This window comes from Haemorhous mexicanus, chromosome 29, assembly GCF_027477595.1.
Source record: "Haemorhous mexicanus isolate bHaeMex1 chromosome 29, bHaeMex1.pri, whole genome shotgun sequence".
NCBI classification, from domain to species: Eukaryota; Metazoa; Chordata; class Aves; order Passeriformes; family Fringillidae; genus Haemorhous; species Haemorhous mexicanus.
The window spans coordinates 1,805,074-1,823,823 of NC_082369.1; the positions used below are offsets into that span (position 1 = coordinate 1,805,074).

At 47.6% G+C, this 18,750-nt stretch overlaps 1 pseudogene; it reads right to left on the reverse strand.

Annotated features, from left to right (window-relative positions):
• Positions 1–12,323: 12,323 nt before the first annotated feature.
• LOC132339770 (butyrophilin subfamily 1 member A1-like) lies at positions 12,324–12,892 on the reverse strand (annotated as a pseudogene).
• Positions 12,893–18,750: the final 5,858 nt, after the last annotated feature.

The window sequence follows — 18,750 nt, forward strand, 5'->3', positions numbered from 1 at the left end:
GAATAAAACATTCTAAGGGCAAAACAGGCTCAAACTTAAAGGTATAAACTAAATTTAATATTAACAGAGCCAGAGGAGGATAATGAGGAGTAAAAGAAGCCTTTCAATTTGTCACTTGAGATCTTTCTACAATTTGCTTAGGAAGAGGACTCTTTTTCTTCTGCGATGCCATTGAGTCTTTCCTGTGGGAGACAGTTCTCAGTGCATGTGGTTCAGCATGGTTCTAATTTCACAAGTAGCAGTACTGCCCAACTTGCTATGAGTCCCTCCAACAGGCAAAAGAGTCTTCCCAAAACTGCATGTCATGGGTCACTACTCCATGGGATGTAGTCTTTTAAGGCTAGGCTGCTCTACTTTGGAAGCATGAGCCCTCTCTCTTTGTTCAGGTCTCCCACTAGACACAGCTTTTTTAGGATCCACCAGCTCCAGTGTGAGCACCATTTCTCATGGGTTGTGAGTAGATCTCTTCATCCCCTATGGACTTCATGCATTACCAGGAGACTGTTTCACCAGAGTCCTCACTACAGCTTGCAGAGAAATCTCAATTCCAACACTTGCAGCACTTCCTCCCCTTCTTTCCTTCCATCGAGCTTGGTGCCACCATGTTGTCTTTTTCCACGTCTTCACTTCTTCCTTTTTCTCTGACTAGGAGGAACAAACCTGCTGCTCATAAGTACCACTGCCAACAAATCCCACAAATTCAAAGATTCCTGCAGGATCCTGCAGCGCTGAGAAGTTGATCTCATCTGGGTTCCAAGTTGGGAATCACTGGTTGTGCTACTGCTGCCAGCAATGTGGCTCTGTTGCCATGGCACAGGCAGTGGTGGCTGCCATGGTGCTGGCACCATTCAATGTCTCTCCTCCTGCAGGGCACGGGGAAGAGGAAGCTGCCCATGGCACAGCTGGCTGGGAGTGGCCTGGCGGGCAAGGCTCGCTGCAAGCTGTGCCAAAATGTGGTGGCTGTGGTGGTTGTATGGCCAGTGCTGGGATCACCCCTGGCAGCGGCGCCTCGCCACCCCTCTGAAAAAGCCACACGCCATTTTGATTTCCTTCTCAAATATGTCACCACAGACTGTTACCAACCTCTCTAATTGGGCCAGCCGCATGTCCATCTTCAGAGCCATCAGAGATTAGCTCTGTCAGACATGGTGAAGCTTCTAACAGCTTCTCAGAGAAGCTACTTTTGTGGCCCTTCTCCGATACTAAATCTAGGCTGTGCCAAATCAGCACAGTTTCTAGCCTCACTCTCACAGGCCTGTTGATGCCTGCTGATCTATCAGACCCATGTTTGGACATATGGAAGGATCTGTGTTGTGACACTGAGTGTGTCATGGCTAAATCCCAGCTGGCTACTAAATACCACACAGCTGCTCCTCACCCACCTCCGTCCTGCCCCTGGTGGGAAGAATCAGAAGGAAAAGGTAAAGCTCATGGGCTGAGAGAAGAACAGCTTAACAATTTTAAAAACCACAAAAGAACACCACCAATAATAATAAATCTAATACTAATAATTGTTGTGAAAAGGAGACAGATAAAATGCAAGAGGAACAAGTGAAGTGCAATACAATTGCTCACCATCCACTGACCATGCCCAGCCCATTCTTGAGCAGCAATCAGCCCCTCCTGGGCAGTTTCCCCCAGTTTACACACTGGGCAGGATGTTTTATGGTGTGGAATATCCCTCTGGCCAGTTTGGATCAGCTTTCCAGCTTTCCCAGCCATGCTCCCCTCAGCTTCTTGTACAGCTCCTCACTGGCAGAGCATGAGAGACTGAAAAGTACTTGATTTGGGGTGAGCACAACTGAGAAACAATGAAATCAGTGTGTGATCAACATTATTCTCTTCATGAATTAAAAAACCACAATGATGTACCAGCCATTGGGAATAAAATTAACTCTGGGAACCATTGTGCAGCTAGAAAATTGTAGCAGTGGGGAACAAAGTGACATGAACCCCCTTATACATCCAAAGGAGATCGCTTTATTGTAGAATCAGCCCCTTTTTATACTGTGAAAAATACCCATCACTTGTTTTAAAATTTTAAAAGTTTAACAGTAATAAAATGTTTCTAAAAATAGTAATACAAATTAGAGCAATGAGAATTTGGACAATCAGAGTTAGGACAATAAAGGACAATAAAAAAGCAAAGAATTACGAATGTTCATATGCTTTCCTCAAAAAATCATGTCTGCTAACAAAGGATTAACCCTTAAAAGCAAGAGCCTGTTGCATATTCATATATCTCATACATGATGCAAACATTCCTTTCAAACTAGGGATTTTTCTGTTTGTTGTTAACTTCTCCCTCATCTTCTTGTAAATCATGGTTTGGGTCCATGGAGTCTGAAAGGAGGTAGAAGAAGCTTGGTTCTTCCCAATAAGAAGGCAATAATTCTTCTCTTTGGGATTTTAGTGTCTTGTTGCTGTTATCTCTGTGCAAAGAATTTCTTGATTATCTTATCTATTCCTTGAGCTAGTTAGAAAAATATCTTACATGGCATAGTTTCTATTTTAATATTATGCTGTAGCCTAAAACTATATTTAACATGCTATTTAAAAGGATTAATACAGCATACCTTTCTGACATAACACATATAATATTCATTTTAATATTTGGAAAAGCCAATCATATAATACGCATTTTTCACATATACCTTTAATTTTAACCTGACATAACTGAAACCAAACTGAGACTTAACAGAACTTAACAGAAAGAAGGCACCCACTTAATGACGGTTGCCACTAGCTGGCTTGCTGCAGGGTTCGTTTGCCCCCAAGCACGCAGGCTAGCACGGGCCGGATAGCTCAGCCCTTTGGAGACTGAGTGTCCAGATACTCAAGCCGCTCTTAGCTGCAGGCTACCTTAGCAAGCTTAAGTGATATCAGCTCTTAGTGATCTCAGCTCTTTTTATGGTTTCAGCTCTTTTGCTTGCTAAGGCACCCTGGCAGGCCGTGGCTTCCCGGTCAAGCAGATGCAGAGAGATGAGAAGGCAGCCCTGGCGTTCCACAGCGATGGTTTATTGGGAGGTCTGTGAAGGGTTCCAGCGACGGCTCTTCTGGCCAGAATGGGCTAAAGTAGCCCCTTAAATAGGGCTAGAAAGGATCAGAAATTGTCCAATAGCAAGGGCTAGAGAAAAGTAACCTATGGGGTCACAGAAAGATAAGCTAAGGTCTGGAAGGCGGAAGAGAGGGGCTTCTGGCATTTCCTCTATCTAGGCCTCAGCCCTCCATGGGGCCCTAGCAAGGCCTGGGCCTGCTACACCCATTGGCTGACTCAGCTGCCATGCTGTTGTCCATGTGTCCTACCATCCAATCAGTTTCCTGCTCATATGCAGTCCATGTATTCCTTCAGCCAGTCAGCTTCCTGCTCATACACTGTCCATGTGTTCCTCCAGCCAATCACAATCTCACTTCCAACTGACTGACCCCTCACTCCCCACTGCCTCCCACCTGTCTGGCCTGCCACCTGTCTGGCCTGTCTGTGCCTTCCCACAGGGTCTGCTGGTGAGTGTAAGCCTTAACCACTCTAATAATTATTACCCCATATCCTACAGAAAACTGCGACATCATTGCCACCACAGAGACATGGTGGGATAACTCACATTACTGGAGTGCTGCAATGGGTGGATGCAGATTCCGAAGGACAGGCAAGGAAGTAACCAATTTGGGTAACCCTATGTGTGAGTGAGTGTTTTGACTGCCTTGAGCTTAATGACGCCAATGATAAGGTTAAATGCATAGGTTTATGGTTAAGGATTGGCGGAGGAACATTGACCATCTTAGACTGACCAACCAGGAGGAAGAGGCAGACAAAACATTCTGGAAAATGGAAGAATCCCCACAGTTACTGGTCCTTGTTCTTGTGTGCGACTTCAGCTTACCAGATGTCTGCTGGAAATACAACACAGTGGAGAGAAAAGAGTCTATGAGGTTCCTGGAGTGCCTGGAAGAGAACTGCCTGACACAGCTGGAAAGTGAGACAACCAGGGAAGCTGCCCTGCTGGACTTGCTGCTTGTGAGCAGAGAGGGCTCGGGGGGGGTGTGACAGCTGAGGCCATCTGGACACAGCGATGATGAAGTGACAGAGTTTTTGATATTGGAGAAATAAGGAAGGAGGACAGCAGAACTGCCACCCTGGACTTCTGGAGAGCAGACTTGGGTCTGTTTAGGAGACTGATTGAGAGGCCCTTGGGAAGCAGCCCTGAGGGGCAGAGGGGTCGAGGAAGGCTGGACACTTTTCAAGAAGGAACTATTCAAGGCAGAAGAACAGGCTGTCCCCATGTGCTGAAAGACAAGCTGGTGAGGAAGAGACTGTACTGTCTGAACAGAGAAATTTGGCTGGAACTCAGGGAGAAAAAGAGCATTTATCACTTCTAGAAAAAGGGGCAGGGAACTCAGGAGGACTATGAGGATGTTGGGAGGTTAGGCAGGGAGAAAGTTAGAAGGGGCAAAGCCCAGCTAGAAATTAATCTGTCCCATGCTGTGAGAGATAAATGGATAGTTTTCTGTGTTTCTATAGATACATCAGGAGGGCCAAAGAGACCCTCTTTCCCTTTGTATGATGAGAAAAAACTTCCACAAAGGATGAGGAAGAGGCTGAAGTACTTAATGCTTCCTCTGGACCTGAGTATGCTGGTCAAGAGCAACTGAACACAACTGGTGTGTGCCCATATGGCCAAGAAGGCCAATGGTATCTGGCCTGTATCAAAGATAGCACAGATGAAGTTATTTGCAACCCCCTTGATGGTATCGTTATCAGCTAAGTTTGCACAATTTTGTTGCAAATTTGATAATTTCATGCACTTGGGTCTGGTTTCTTCCAGCAGCAAACTCATTTGCACAGAAGAGGTCAGTTGGTCGAATTGTCTTGAGCATGTCTTGGAAGCAATGTCTTTGACACTATCTTATGTCAAATGCTGTACCCTTCTTTGGTGTGCAGAGGGGCCACAACAAACCATCTAAGACCCTTCCATTATGAGCTAAATGCCAGAACATTCCATCTCAGGCCATACTACCTCACCTGTCCATGAAGAGTTTGTGGCCAGAAGATGCCTAGAAGGCCACATTCTCCCACCACAGCCCACAGTTCACAGTGGGGAAGGGTGGCAGTGTCTGCAGCTGGGTCAGGGGTCTGCATCCCTCACAGAACCAGGAAACACAATCGTTGGTGGCCTTGGCACCAGCTTGGTGGTTGACACCATGACATGGTGTGTTGGGGGCTGGGGGCCTCATGCCTGCAGTCACCCTTTGTGCCGCTGGGGTCTGGAGCAAGCCCTGGGCAGCCTTGTGGAGAAGGAAGTGAGGACATGGGAGCTGGAAGCACTATGGGTTGAGTTGGAGGAAGAGTGGTCCTGGACCCAAGAGGAGCACTGCTGCTCCACTTCAACCCTGCAACTTATTCATGCCTGGCTGATGTTTTGCGAAGATAAACAAAACTCCAAAACTTTGTGAAAGTTGTAAAGCCGGTATGTTTATTAGAGCGCTGGACACATGTGGGAATCGTTCCCCTAAAATGACATGCGTACTTCTGAGAAATTCAGGTCCTTTTTTATCTCCCTCTCAAATACATATGCATGCAATTTCACAGTAGGTTCATACATATTCATTCCACTGATTTTGGTGACACTTGCTACTAATTCTTCAGAAAGAACTCCTGGGTCAGGTTGCTCTGCTCTGTCTGCCTCTCTCTTCTCCTCTTATCTCTTGTCCTTTGGCTGAAGCAGTCCTTCTAAGCACAGGCTCTTCAAGAGAACAGGCAGTCAGACTAAACAGCAAGCTACAGACAACTCAAAGATGTACATTTCACCTAAATCAAAATGGATTTCTACCCTGGAAAATTTCCATTCTGCCTCACTGATTGAATTGAATGGTCAGTACGAGAAGCTAAATTAAAGCAGTCGGCAGCTGTTTCAGGAATTGGAACAGCTGGAAAGAGAAAGATCCAGCTCTGTCACTTCCAGACTGCAGCCGGCTAACCTGGAAGCAGACAAGGAATCTATCCTCATGAAGGCTGTAAGAAAGCAACTGGCAGAGTTTTGAGCATTTGTAGCTTAATATAACTATGATCCTCTTGATGGACCCAATGAGTGGCCTGAACTAGAGCTTCCTCTCATTTCTGGACAATAGGTTCACATCTTTGGAGACACCGATGAAGATGGTTGGCATGTGGGAGAACTGCATGATGGCACAAGAGGATTTGTCCTGTCCAGTCTTGTTTAAGAAGTTGGAGTGATGGATATCCTGATGGCACCACATCTGATGGAGACCAACTGATGGTCTCTCCAGAGGCTAATGATTAGAGGATGCAGAGGATGTCCACTCTTCTTATATCTTCCTGTTAAATGTTTTCTTAATGATCTGTGTCATCTCCCTGTCCTGTGTATATGTGAGTGGAAAGGACAAGATGCATTCTGGGCAGGGGTACCAGAGTGCAGATGGTGGCAGTATTCAGGGAATCCATACACGTCTATGCTTGTGACTGTAGTGTCACATATGTACCTACATTAGTGACCTCCTCTCTCTGCCAGCCCAGGACAAGGCACCAGGCTGGCTTCCAGCAGCTCGGCAGATTACTGTACTGAACTACAGCAGCACCACAGAAGAGGTCGTTTTCTGGAGTGGATGGAAGTTGTGGCTAGCCTTGACATCCCTCAACACTCTGGGTCTATGGGTTGCATGGGGGAAACTGAATCCTGCTTCATCCCCAGGGCTTCTAGCTGGGGATGAGACGACTGCACTGCTTCAGCTGAGTCCCTACCCTGCACAGGATTCAGCCAACACCTCCTTGTCACTGCCAGTGTGTCCTTGTTTTGTTATGGGTCAAGGGTAGCAGAGACCAGAGGGAAATATTTAGACCTTTTGCAAACATCCATCTCTGGTAGGACAAACCTGCTTTCAGAATCAGTCTCTCTCCTCTCTTTAGATGATTGGTGATTATTTCAGTCAGCTAAAAGATTATTTATTGAGGGTGACTCCACTTTTTCCACATGTCTTCACTTCACTAGGAGCTGTCAGACCTGGAGCCCTGGGACATCGCCAGGGAGGCCAAAAGGGGCAGAGAATGTGGCACCTTGGGCTGGCAGGGTGTGAGTCTAGGTGTGTACCCACAGGTACCCAGGGTTGTCCTTCTGAGCAGGGTCTGTGTGCCAGGGCAGGAACTCTGCTGCCTGCCAGTGTCAGCGCTCAGCCAGCCCAGGGAGCTTCCCAGAGCACTTTGGGGAGAAGCTGGGGGTGGAAGGAACCGTGCTGGGAAGGGGAGAGTCCTGTTTCAGTTGAGAGGCTGTTTCATGGGCCAGGGCTGTTCACAGCTCCACATCATCCTCAGGATATTTCTGATGGCAGTTTTGAAGAAGAATATCAAAGCAGGGGTTGAATGAAAGAGAAGGAGTCTGCGCATTGTGTTTTCCCCTCTTGGTTCCCTGAGTCGGCAGACTGCATTTTGGAAAATGCACCAAGATCTCAACTCTCATTAGGACTTGGCTGCACTGCTCCTCAGGCCCTGCACATACCTCTGTCCCTGGGCAGTGTGCTGCTGCCAGGAGGTCTTTGCAGGGCAGTGCTGAGGACTCAGCAGGTTGGAAGGGGTCTGTGAACACTGACAGGGAGGAGTCACAGGAACCAGAAACAGCTCCTGGCAGAGACATCTCCAGGCAGGGAGGGAGAGGAAAGTGCCACCTGAAATGCCTTGGGAGAGGTGATTCAGACTCCTCCCTGCCATCCCCTGCAGTGCAGATGCCTTAGCCAGGGCAAGGTTACCTGACAGGAGAGACACCGTGATCAGGAAGGGGGTATTCTCAGGGTAAGCCTCACCTCCTACACTAATTTTTCTTTGCTTAAAGAATTGAAAGGCATTGAGCACTGGCACAGTGTAGCAGCATGGGGTTTAGATGTAGCAGCATGGTTATTGCTACCTATATTTATTTCCCAATAAGCATCTCCTGTGGAAAAGCCACTTGGGTAAGCATTCAGGCAAAACAGTCAAGTCCACACACACCATGCTCACCACGGCCAGCTCAGTGAAGTGAGGCAGAGGGGCCTTTTGTATGGTCAGTTCCAGCAAGGTTTATTTCAACATGTCAAACAGAAAACAGAGACTAAAGTCAGGACTGTAGCAGACACGGGACTAGCTATAGCCCCGTGGCGGATGAAGGCTTAGAGATAAGGAAATGCCAAGTCATAGAAACCAAACCAGAAGTCTTCACTCCGGTCCTCCAGGCCTGCTTATCTTTCTGTGACCCCATAGGCTATTTTCCCTAACCCTTACAATTGGTCAGTTTCCAAGCCCCCCTAACCCTATAAAAGGGGCTACCTTGGCCCATTCTGTTAGAAGAGCTGTTGTTGGAACCCCTTCATGGACCCTTCTAATAAACCACCGTGGAATAAGCCGAAGAAGCTGCCTTCTCCTCTCTCCAGTCTGCTCTTCTGAAAGCCATGATCAGCCAGAGCCCCTTAGCAAGCTAAGAGCTGAAACTATAAAGAGCTGAAAATCACTAAGAGCTGACAATCACTGAGCTTGCTAAGGTGGCCATGGCTGTGCGGCAGTTTGGGCTTGGGCACCCAGCCCCCGGAGGCCTGAGATATCCGGCCCTAATACTGCTTGCTTGGGGTGCCCTGACCTTACGGGGAATCAGCTATCCAGCTAAGGAGCAAGCCCCGTGGCTTTTTTTACAGTGCTCTGCACAAGGTTAAGTAGGGGAGAGCACAGGGGTGGTACAAAGGGCCGGGCAAAGGGCTTTGGCTTTCAGGGAAGATGGGGCTGGCCACCAGGGGTACCATAACCAATGAGGAAACGGGGAAAGGAGAAACCAGGGGAAGTTGGGACATATGGGGGAAGGAGCTGGGATGGATCAGTGTTAAGCAAGAGTCCATGAGGAGGTCCTTTCCATCCGCCCAGGTGGGGTAAACTCTATGGTAAGTCTCTCCAAGGCAATGCTCTGGGGATTTCCCTGAGGGGGGAAAGATTCAGAGGATTCAAGATCACAGGTTGCCGAGGACAGTGGTGAAGTCACCATCCCTGCAGAGATTTAAAAGATGTGTAGAAATGCCACTTGGAGATGTGGTTGGTGGTCTGGACAGTGCTGGGTTAACAGTTGGCCTTGTGGTGTTGGTGATCTTAAAGGTACTTCCTAATTTAAACAAGTCTTTGGTTCTAAGCCCTTGGTCTGTTCTCCCACCCACCAAAGTCACTGCTGTTAAGGCCATTGGTACAAGAATGAGGCACCTCAGCAGTATCTCCTCCTTTGATGAGGAGATACTCCCTTGTGCCCATATATCCCTGATCTGCCTCCACTGGCAGGACCATTGGGGTATTTCTCTATGTTTCCCTTCTTTGTCACCATCTCATCTGGGGTCTCCTGGTGCTGGAAGAAGTGAGACTGCAAAGAGGTGAACCACCCTTCATGGAACCCAGAACGTCCTTTATAAGACTCCTTTCTCCAGGCTGAGCCCCTCGAGATTCCTCAGCTGCTTCTCAGCAGACTTGTGCTCCAGACCCTTCCGCAGCTCTGGAATGCCCCAGCCCCTCAATGTCCTACTTGTCATGAGGGGCCCAAAACTGACTCCAGGATTTGAGGTGAGGCCTCAGCAGTGCCCAGCACAGGGGGACAGTCACTGTCTGAGTCCTGTTGGCCATGATAGCCAGTCCCTAATGCTTACCCACAAACTCTTACCTTGGTCTTCATCCATCCCTGGGCACAGCTTGATCCATTCTAGTTCTTCTCATGTAAAGAGCAGCTCCAGCCCCTCTCCTTGCTGACCCGTCTTTCTTAGTGTGTAGCCATCCACACCAGCATTCCAGTCATGCCAGCTATCCCACCACATCTCTGTAATGACAATGGGACCATGGCCCTGTAACCACACACAGCTCCTTAATCTTTCCCATTTGTTCCCTGTGCTGTGTGCTTGGTCTGCAGGCAGTCCAGGTTTAATGGAGCAGGCAGGCTTCCCAGGAGGGGTCCAAGAGGATAACAGCCATACATACCCCTGAGGAGGCTGGTCTTCTGCTCTCATCTTTGGAGGCCACAAAGGAACATTTGTCACTGGTTTGGGGGTCCTGGCTTATTCCTTGATGTGATGGTGGAAGTGCCCCCAAGTCCTTCAGTTTAAAGCCCATCTGTCCAAGGTGTCCAGCCTGCTGTCAGGTTCCCTGACCTCTTCTAGACATGTGGATCCCATCCTTCCCTAACAGGCTGTAGTCATTGAAGAATGTCCCATTATCATAAAAGTCAAACCCCCATGATGGCACCAGCCACAAAGCCAGAAATTGATTTGCATTACACATCTATTCCTGGCTATCCCCTTTCTTCTTATGGGTGAAATGAAGGACAAGATTACTTCGGCACCAATATTTTTCACTTGGACCCCCAAGGTTTTGTAATCTCTCTTGATTTTGCCCAGTTTCTGGCTTGTGTGTCATTTGTGCCACAAGGAAGAGTAGCAGTGGAGAGTGGTTCGTGCTCTTGAGAGGTTGTGACACCCTCTCAGCAATATCTCAGACCTCAGCTGCCAGAAGGTAGGTCACCTCACATGGCTGTCTGCTGAAGGCCTCACGGTCCCTTAACAGAGTCACCCACTGTGAGCACTCATAATTTCTTTTACAGTGTCCCCTCTGTGCTTCTGGTACAGTTTCTCCTTGCAGACGTTGCTTGTGGGTGTCTAGAGCTACTAAAGTGCTACTTCTGGGTCTGGTGTGGTGCTGGAGGGCGGAGACTGAAGTACAGCTCTGCTTCTGTGGGTCACCAGCTCTGAAGCACCTCCTTCTCAGTGCCTGCCAGAGGAACATGGTTCTGAAACCACCTGTCCACATCCATCTCAGGTCCTCTAATACTGCACAGCCTTTTAACTGTTTCCTGTTCGTGACATAACAAAACTGTGCACACCTTATGAAGGTATTTACCTTTTCTCCAGGAGAAAGGTCTGGGCACTTGTTGCAACTCACCACCTGTACTAAAGTCTCCTTCCTTACCAGTTGTATCTGGGTAAAGCCTTCCCTTGGGAAGGTCCATGCCTGCTGGACACCAGTTGGCTGGAGTATCTAGTGTGAAATCATGTCTGAGAAGGAACACACTGCTCTCCTCCCTTTGCAGCAAAATAATCTGGAGTTACCCATTTCACAGCTGTTGGAATGTTGGGGGACACAAGACAGATGATGGACTTTGGACGTGGTTAACATAAGAGATTTGATAGCAGGATGCCTCGGCAAAAGCAGACAGAACTTTGAAAATTAGACATAGATTGGATGAAGATTCAATCAAATGGGTTTACCAGAAAAAGAAAATCCCATTAAACTCTGCAAGCAAGAGGTGTTGTTATATGCATAAGTTTGTGTATGTGATTTTAACCTAATCACTGTACTACACATTACTAGTCTCCCTGAAATAGTATATAAGTGTTTGTATCCCACAATAAAATTGGATTCTGATCACTGAGTCTGTCTCCCTGTCTCTCTCATCGCCAACACACAGAGTGGGATCACCATGCCACAGGTGAATCCATTCCAGGGTTTGTGCTGCTGGCAGAGGTGGGGACAAGCACAGCCATGGACTCTATGTGACCCAAGAGACACAAGCTAGGTGCAAGTGAATTTACTTCATTTGTGAAGCTCACCAAATTTATATCCTTAGCCCAAAAGCTATTTTTAACTGCAAGCTTAAAACTAATCACAGTTCTACAATAAATCTGTCCTCTTGACATCTTCTATTATTCTTTCCAGAGTCATGCGTCAGTAGAGCAGAAAAACTGTTTTGTTTCAGATTTCTTCTTGTTCTGGTTGAAGTGGTTTCTTGTTCAGCTGGTGTATTTTGTTCAAACACATGATGTTGCTGCCACTGTTCTTTCTGTAACCCTTTCCTTACCCTAACAGACCTGCCCTGCTGACATGACTTCATTGGCTCCAGCAGGATGCAGTGAGCCATTTTCTCCTAAATGCCTGCAAATCCCACAGGCTGAAAGGAGCAGGAGGCATTGCTCAGAGACAATGATGCTGACACACATACAGACAAATGACACCAAAGTAATTTCATTGTGTACATTTCAAAAAAATCCTTGTTCCTGGAACATCTTTTCAGTAGAAGTTGTGTTCAACAAGGAGAGGTGACAACATGAGTTGCAACTGGAGAAATTCTGACCAAAGAGAAAGGGTTGGTTCAGACCCTTGAGAGAGATGCAGCATTGGACAGAGGTCCAGAGATATAACAAGATCTCTGCCCTGGGAAACCCTGCACAACTCAGCCAAACAAGGTCCAAAAACATCAAAGGCAATCCTCAGGTTAGCCCAGCTCAGAGCAGCTGGTTGCCACAGAAACCTCCACAGGTTCCTTCTAACCTCAATCCTTCTGTGGGTATGAACCACCAAGTTCTCCTAGAAAAGCCTTATCTAGTTCCCTCGCATTCATCACAGTCATATTTTGAGAGGTCCCAGGACCCAGATAGAACCAAAAGTGGATTTTTTTCTCTCAGACAATACCAGTGGAAATGTGAAGATGGAAATACCCTCACCAACACTGAAAAATGCCACCCATCCAGACAGATCCAGATCCGTGTGGAGGCACTGATTTCAGGAAGGAGAGTGCGATCAGGAGAGATGAGAGCTAGGAAGTACCCTGCCAACAGCCCCACTGCCCAGCTGCCTTTCTCTGGCTTAAATTCAAGCCGAATATCATTCTTCTTTTTCACATCTTCTGTAGAGACCTCCCCCTCCATGGCCCGTCCTCCTGCATCCATCACCTTCCCCTCCCAGTACTGTCTCCCTGAAGGTGAAGCCATCACAGCCTAGCATGCAGCAGCATAGGTTAAATCTCTGAGGGGTGTCCTGTTGTGTGTCACCTCATTTCACACTTTTGCCATCATCAGGCAGGACAAAGTTCCAGTGGGCTGTGTCTGGATCCAGAACCATGTTCACTGCAGGTGAGATGGAACCAACACATCAGGGCAGAGCTCATCCCAGGGGAGCTCTTGACTGGGGCTGCCTAAGGAAGAAGCTGGGTGGGAGAGGGAGATGGCGGACTGTGGCAGAGGAGGGTGCACGTCCTGGGTTGCAAGATGTGGGTGGATGTATGTATTCTCTTACCATCTGTTAGAGGTGAGGCAGTTATCTTCTGTTAATTGGGCAGTTTTTCTTTATCTCTTCCACAACCAATCTTCCCTCCAGGGAGATATCTGCTGTTAATGAACCATTGAGTCTCACTGATAAAATTACATTACCCCATTGTGAGATGCTCCACCCAGAGCAAGAAGCCAAGCATTCCTACCTGGATATAATCTGAGATTTGGAAGACCATAGTCAGCCTTTTCCCAATGGATTCCCTGAGGAAGACCAGGCCCATCTATACCATCACTGGATCTTCAGAGGAAAACTCCACCCTTCTACAGGATCACAGCTTCAACAGAACCACACCTGTCACTGCAGGAGGACTGCAGCCACCACACTTTCTGCGGATCTGCTATGATTGTTCTTAAAATTACAAAATCAATTCATTCAAATTAATTGCATTATATGTATCCAAACAATTTCCATCCCAAATGTCCCCCAGAAATGCAACCCATGAATTCTTCCATTTGAAGATTTCTCCAATTTATGGAAAATGGAAAGTAAAACTTACCTATTTTTTTCTGATGCTTTCCCATGAATAAAATAAAGAAATGCAAATAATTTTTAAAATCATCCCTTTTACCAAGCACTGTCTAACCTCCAGCAGGTTACAGTCACCCACATGGCAGAAGAGCTGCAGGGCCTCGATGTGCCTCAAAGCATGTGCTGCTGCAGTGCATTTTGGTATATGCTTAGTCCAGTTCACCATTGCATCTCCGCTCTGATATATTTCCAGCCGCAAATTAATCATTGTGTTGCATTAAGTAGTTTATTTATTATAAACTAGTTATTATTTTGCACTGGGTGATTGGAATTTTGCACTGAGTAGATTTTATATTGCACTGAGTGGTTTGTTTGTATGATATGGTTTGTTCCGTTCTCCCATCTCCTCCAAAGCCCTGTGGTGGTGGTCTTAGCCTTGGTCACTTCCTCCCCTCTCCCCTCCATCAGTTTTATCCCACTGGCTCTAGCCCCTCTCCTCTGCCCCCCTTCCCCCAGGTTTAAAATCTCCACCATGAGCTATTCTTGCTATTCCTTCTCCTGGACAGCTCCATCCAAGGCTCTCTTTCTTCCTGGACGCCATTACCTCCCCCCCGGACTCTCTTTCCCCAGAGGTGTTCCACAATAAATTTGTGGGATGTTCCACAATAAAGTTCGTCTGGAGAAGAAGAGTGTCTCTTGTCTTTTGCTTTTGTCCTTGTTGGTGAAGCTGGGGTCCAGATGTTATAGATGGATAATGAGATGATTGGCTCTTGCAACTAAAAGATATTGTGTGAACATCAAGAAAAGCTTTAGTGATGTATAGTTATGTTATTGTAGTTTAGATGTCCTCTGTTCTCCCCACAGTTCCCTTTCCCCCCTGTATTGTGACTATCAGACAGCTTGGGATGTCTAGGCCAGGTAAAAAGATGTGCACATGTGCCCCTTGTATGGGGCAGTTGGGAATGGCAAAGCTTGGTGCTTAGGGGGTGCAGCATGGCAACACCTGACCTGCAATCCAGTTACAAGAAAGCAGTTTCCACTGATAAATGGCAAAGAGCTGACTGACAGACTTTGGGAAGGGCCAGGGCTGGCTGATGCAACCCCCAAGGGTATAAAAGACTGAGCATCCATCTTGAAGATGAACTTGCGACGTGGTATGCATGAGGGGCAGTTCCCAGCGCTGCAGCTTTTTCCTTATGTAGTCCTTTGTTTCATTTTTCTTAAGGTTTAATAAACCTTTTTAAATTTTCAAAGTGAGCAGCTGGTCTCTCACACAGAACTAGCCAAAGTAGACCCCCACGAGGCTCTCAATCCAACCAATCATCCAGTGAAAAAGGAGCTTTCCTATGACACAAGGGAAAATAAAAAATACATTCAATATCTTTAGGTGTGAAATTGAGACACAAGGATTTCTTTCTCATACTAAACCTGTAGGACAGGATTTCACAGCAGGGGAGACTAAGGGCATGGGTTGGTTTTCCCTTTTTCATTTAGTTCCAGTTTATTTCAGCCAGGGGTCTGTAGAAACTCTGCCACACTGAAGGCTGTTCCTTTTCCCCCCAGCCTGCACTTCCCGATGGAAGTGATGGATTTAGGAGCACAGCTGCACAAACCCTGTCAAAATCGCAGCTGTTTGCATACGGAAATGGAAATGGAATGGAGATGGCCATGTGCTGAGCACACCCTGGGACGATGCCCCGGGGGCCTCTGCTGAGCGCAGCTCCCTGGGCACGGCCCCGGGGGCCCCTGGGCTCAGCTCACCTGATACCAATACTAAAGGGCTGAGCCCTGCTCCAGCCTGAGCAGGACATGCTGCAGAGACAGGAAAGTTCCTGGGTCACGCTTCTGCTCAGGATGATGCTGCTCTCCACTGCAGAGCTCGTTGTCATCCAGGGCAGTGTCTTTCCAGTGGGATGGGAGCTGCCACCCATGGAATCTTGCCACAGCACCAGAGGCTGTGAGTACCAGCTGGCTGAGCTGCAGGGCACCTGGATCCCCCTGGCCTCGTAGTGCTCCAATGTGATGTACAGCCACTGGCTGAGGGAACAGAGAGACCCCAGGTGGGCCTGTGGGGTGCTGGATACTGGGGGATTTGGTAGTTTGGCTGTTTCTCTTCCTGACAATGACAAACTTTGACACAGGCAAATCAAAGAGTTTTTTTCAGACAAGTGTCACCTGGAATCAGGACATTTCTTGCAATCTCATTTGCATAACATAGAGATTTGCTCTGGAGGCCAGTTCTGAAGGAAAATAATCCACAGGCCTGGATATTAAAACATAAATGCACAAACTACAACATTCTTTCTTTATTACCCAATGCCTTTTTTTTTTTTTTTTTTTACACCTTCTTATATTGAGAAAACAATAGCAAGAACACTTCTGAAGGATGAAGCATATCTCCTTACTTGGTGGGTAATTTCACCTCTCTGAGACAACCTTGGTATTTTCAAACATGGGACTTAAGAAAACCCGATTTCCAAAGCAGCCACCTCAAACTGCTTCTGAGCAGGAGGACAGGGAAAAAGCGCACTGTCTGCAAGCAAGTACATTAGAGGTACCAAGGACACGAACTACAGACCTGTCACCTTGAACTCTACCACAGCCTCGACGTAATCAAAGCCATGTTGAAGAAAACAGTGTAATTCCCTCTGTCAGAGGGTTGGACATGGAAAATTTTCAAGTGTGCTGCCCTGGGCAGGGCCATCCTTCAGCAGCTCAGTCTGCCCTCAGTATTGAAGCATCTGCTCCCCACATGGTCCTGTCCTGTCCCCCCTTGTAGCAATGCACAAAGGGTGAGAGCTGCTCCCAAAACCAGGTCACCTCTGTGTCCTGTGCGTGCTGCTCTGGGGAAAAGCTGCAGGGCAGCATGACATTCCTGTCCTTGGCCGGGTGATGGGGTTGGGGTGTCCCCTCACCTTGAGCAGAGCTTGGAGAAACACCCAGAGGAAGAAGAGAGAGCTGTGAGTTTGCTGTGGCACCTGAGCTCAGGCACAGCAGGTGTGTTCATGTGCTGCCAGGCCAGGTGTTGGGTGGGTTTATGATGATACATAAAGATACATCTGCTTTATGCCTAGAAATGTCTGTAGGATCTTTAACATGAACCAGGGGGCAGGGTCAGAATCTGGGAGACCCAGGCACAGGCTCTGTTCAATCTCTTTCTCTCTGGCATGATCAGCAGCTACAGGGACTGTTACTTCATTGCTTTTGCTGGATTAATTTTCACCAATTTAGGCAAGAAACTTCTGGGTGTGTTTTTTGTTTTTGTTTTGGAGTTTGTTTGTTCGTTTGTTTGTGTTTATTTTTGGTTTTTTCTTCCCCTGGCCTGGAGGCTTTTGACCAGCAAATCCTTTCTGAGACTTTTTGGTTTTTTTTTCCTTGAACTGTTTTGGTTCTTTTTTTCCTTTGGTCTGAGGAGCGGCCCTAGCCAGTCCAAACCCCAGAAAAGCCAGCAAAAGAAGGGACATTAAAGTCTACCAACTTCACCTGCCATGAGGAGAAGTCTCACGCCTGAAATCCAACAGGTTCTCAGGTCGCTTCACAAACTCTTTTCTCCCCCCTTTCCAGAGACAAATAAGGGCAGCCATCATCTTTACCTCTCAGCAAGGTGGGGAGGGGATGAGAGGTTCAAGTTGGTCTTTTTTCCCACGCTTTGTGGGTATCTTGCTTTGTTAATAAACAGTTTTACATTTTTTTTCATTTTCATCTCGTGATATCTATTTCTCTCATTAGCAGAAGTAAAAGAAGTTATTGAAGCCCTTTCCCTCTAGAGGCAACACTCATTCCAGGGTGTTTCCTCCTGAAATTTGTCTCCACAACTGAAATACCAGGTCATCGTTGTAAAATAAATGAAGCCACAGGGGCTAGCTTCTTAGCCGGATAGCTGGTCCCTCGTAGGGTAAGCGCCCCAGGGAAGCAGTCTCAAGGCCGGATACCTCAGCCCTCTGGAGGCTGGGGTGCCCTAGGCCAGACTGCGGCACAGCCGTGGCCCCTAGCAAGCTTAGTGATTGTCAGCTCTCAGTGAAAATCAGCTCTTTTATGATTTCAGCTCTTAGCTTGCTCATAGGGGCTGTGGCTGGCCGTGGCTTCTGGAAGGCAGACGAGGAGAGAGAGAGAAGGCGGACAAGGGTTTCACGATGGTTTATTCTGAGGGTCTCGTGAAGGGTCTTGAAGCTGCTCTTCTGAAGAAATGGGCCAAGACAGCCTCTTTTATAGGGTTAGGGAGGATTGAAAACTGAGCAATTGTAAGGGTTAGGGAAACTAGCCTATGGGGTCACAGAGAGATAAGCAGGCCTGGAGGACCAGAATGAGGACTTCTGGTTCAATTCCTATGACTCAGCAAATACCTATCTCTAAACATCCCTCCACGGAGCCGTAGCTGGCCCTGTGCCTGCTACAATCGTGATGGCAGCATCCCCATGCCAGGCACAAGAGGTACTGAGGGTAGCTGGGAGAGGGACTGTCCCAGATTGCAATGCAAAATGTATTCTATTTGCCACCTGTTAGACGTGTGGCAGTTATCTTCTGTTAATTGGGCAGTTGTTCTTTATCTCTTCCACACCCAATCCTCTCTCCAGGGAGACATCTGCTGATAACAGGCCATTGAATGTCACTGCATGGCTGATAAGAACTGCAGCATCCCATTGGGAGATGTGAGACCAGAGGGAGGAGCCAGGCATTCCTACCCGGATATAATCTGGAGATTCTGGAACACCAGCACGGCTCCTCCACTGGATTTCCCAGAGGAACAGCAGCTGCCTCTTCCCCTGGATCTTCAGAGGCAGACTGCACCTTTCTCCAGGATCCCTGCTCCAACAGAACCACCCCTGGCACTGCAGGAGGGCTGCAGCCACAATTCCAATGGGACTGCTGCAAACACCCTGACCCACAGGGTGTCAGGTTGTGTTCTGACTCTGTCAGTGATGGTTTAGTTTACTGCATTGTTTATTTTATCTTTTTATTTTCTTCCCTAATAAAGAACTGTTATTTCTGCTCCCATATCTTTGCCTGAGAGCCCCTTAATTTAAAACTTATAACAATTCGGAGGGAGGAGGTTTACATTTTCCATTTCAGGGGAGGTTCCTGCCTTCCTTAGCAGACACCTGTCTTTCCAAACTGAGACAGGGACCCTGCCCTGCAGCATGGGCAGTGGGCTGGGGCCAGGCCACCACCCCTTCCTCTGC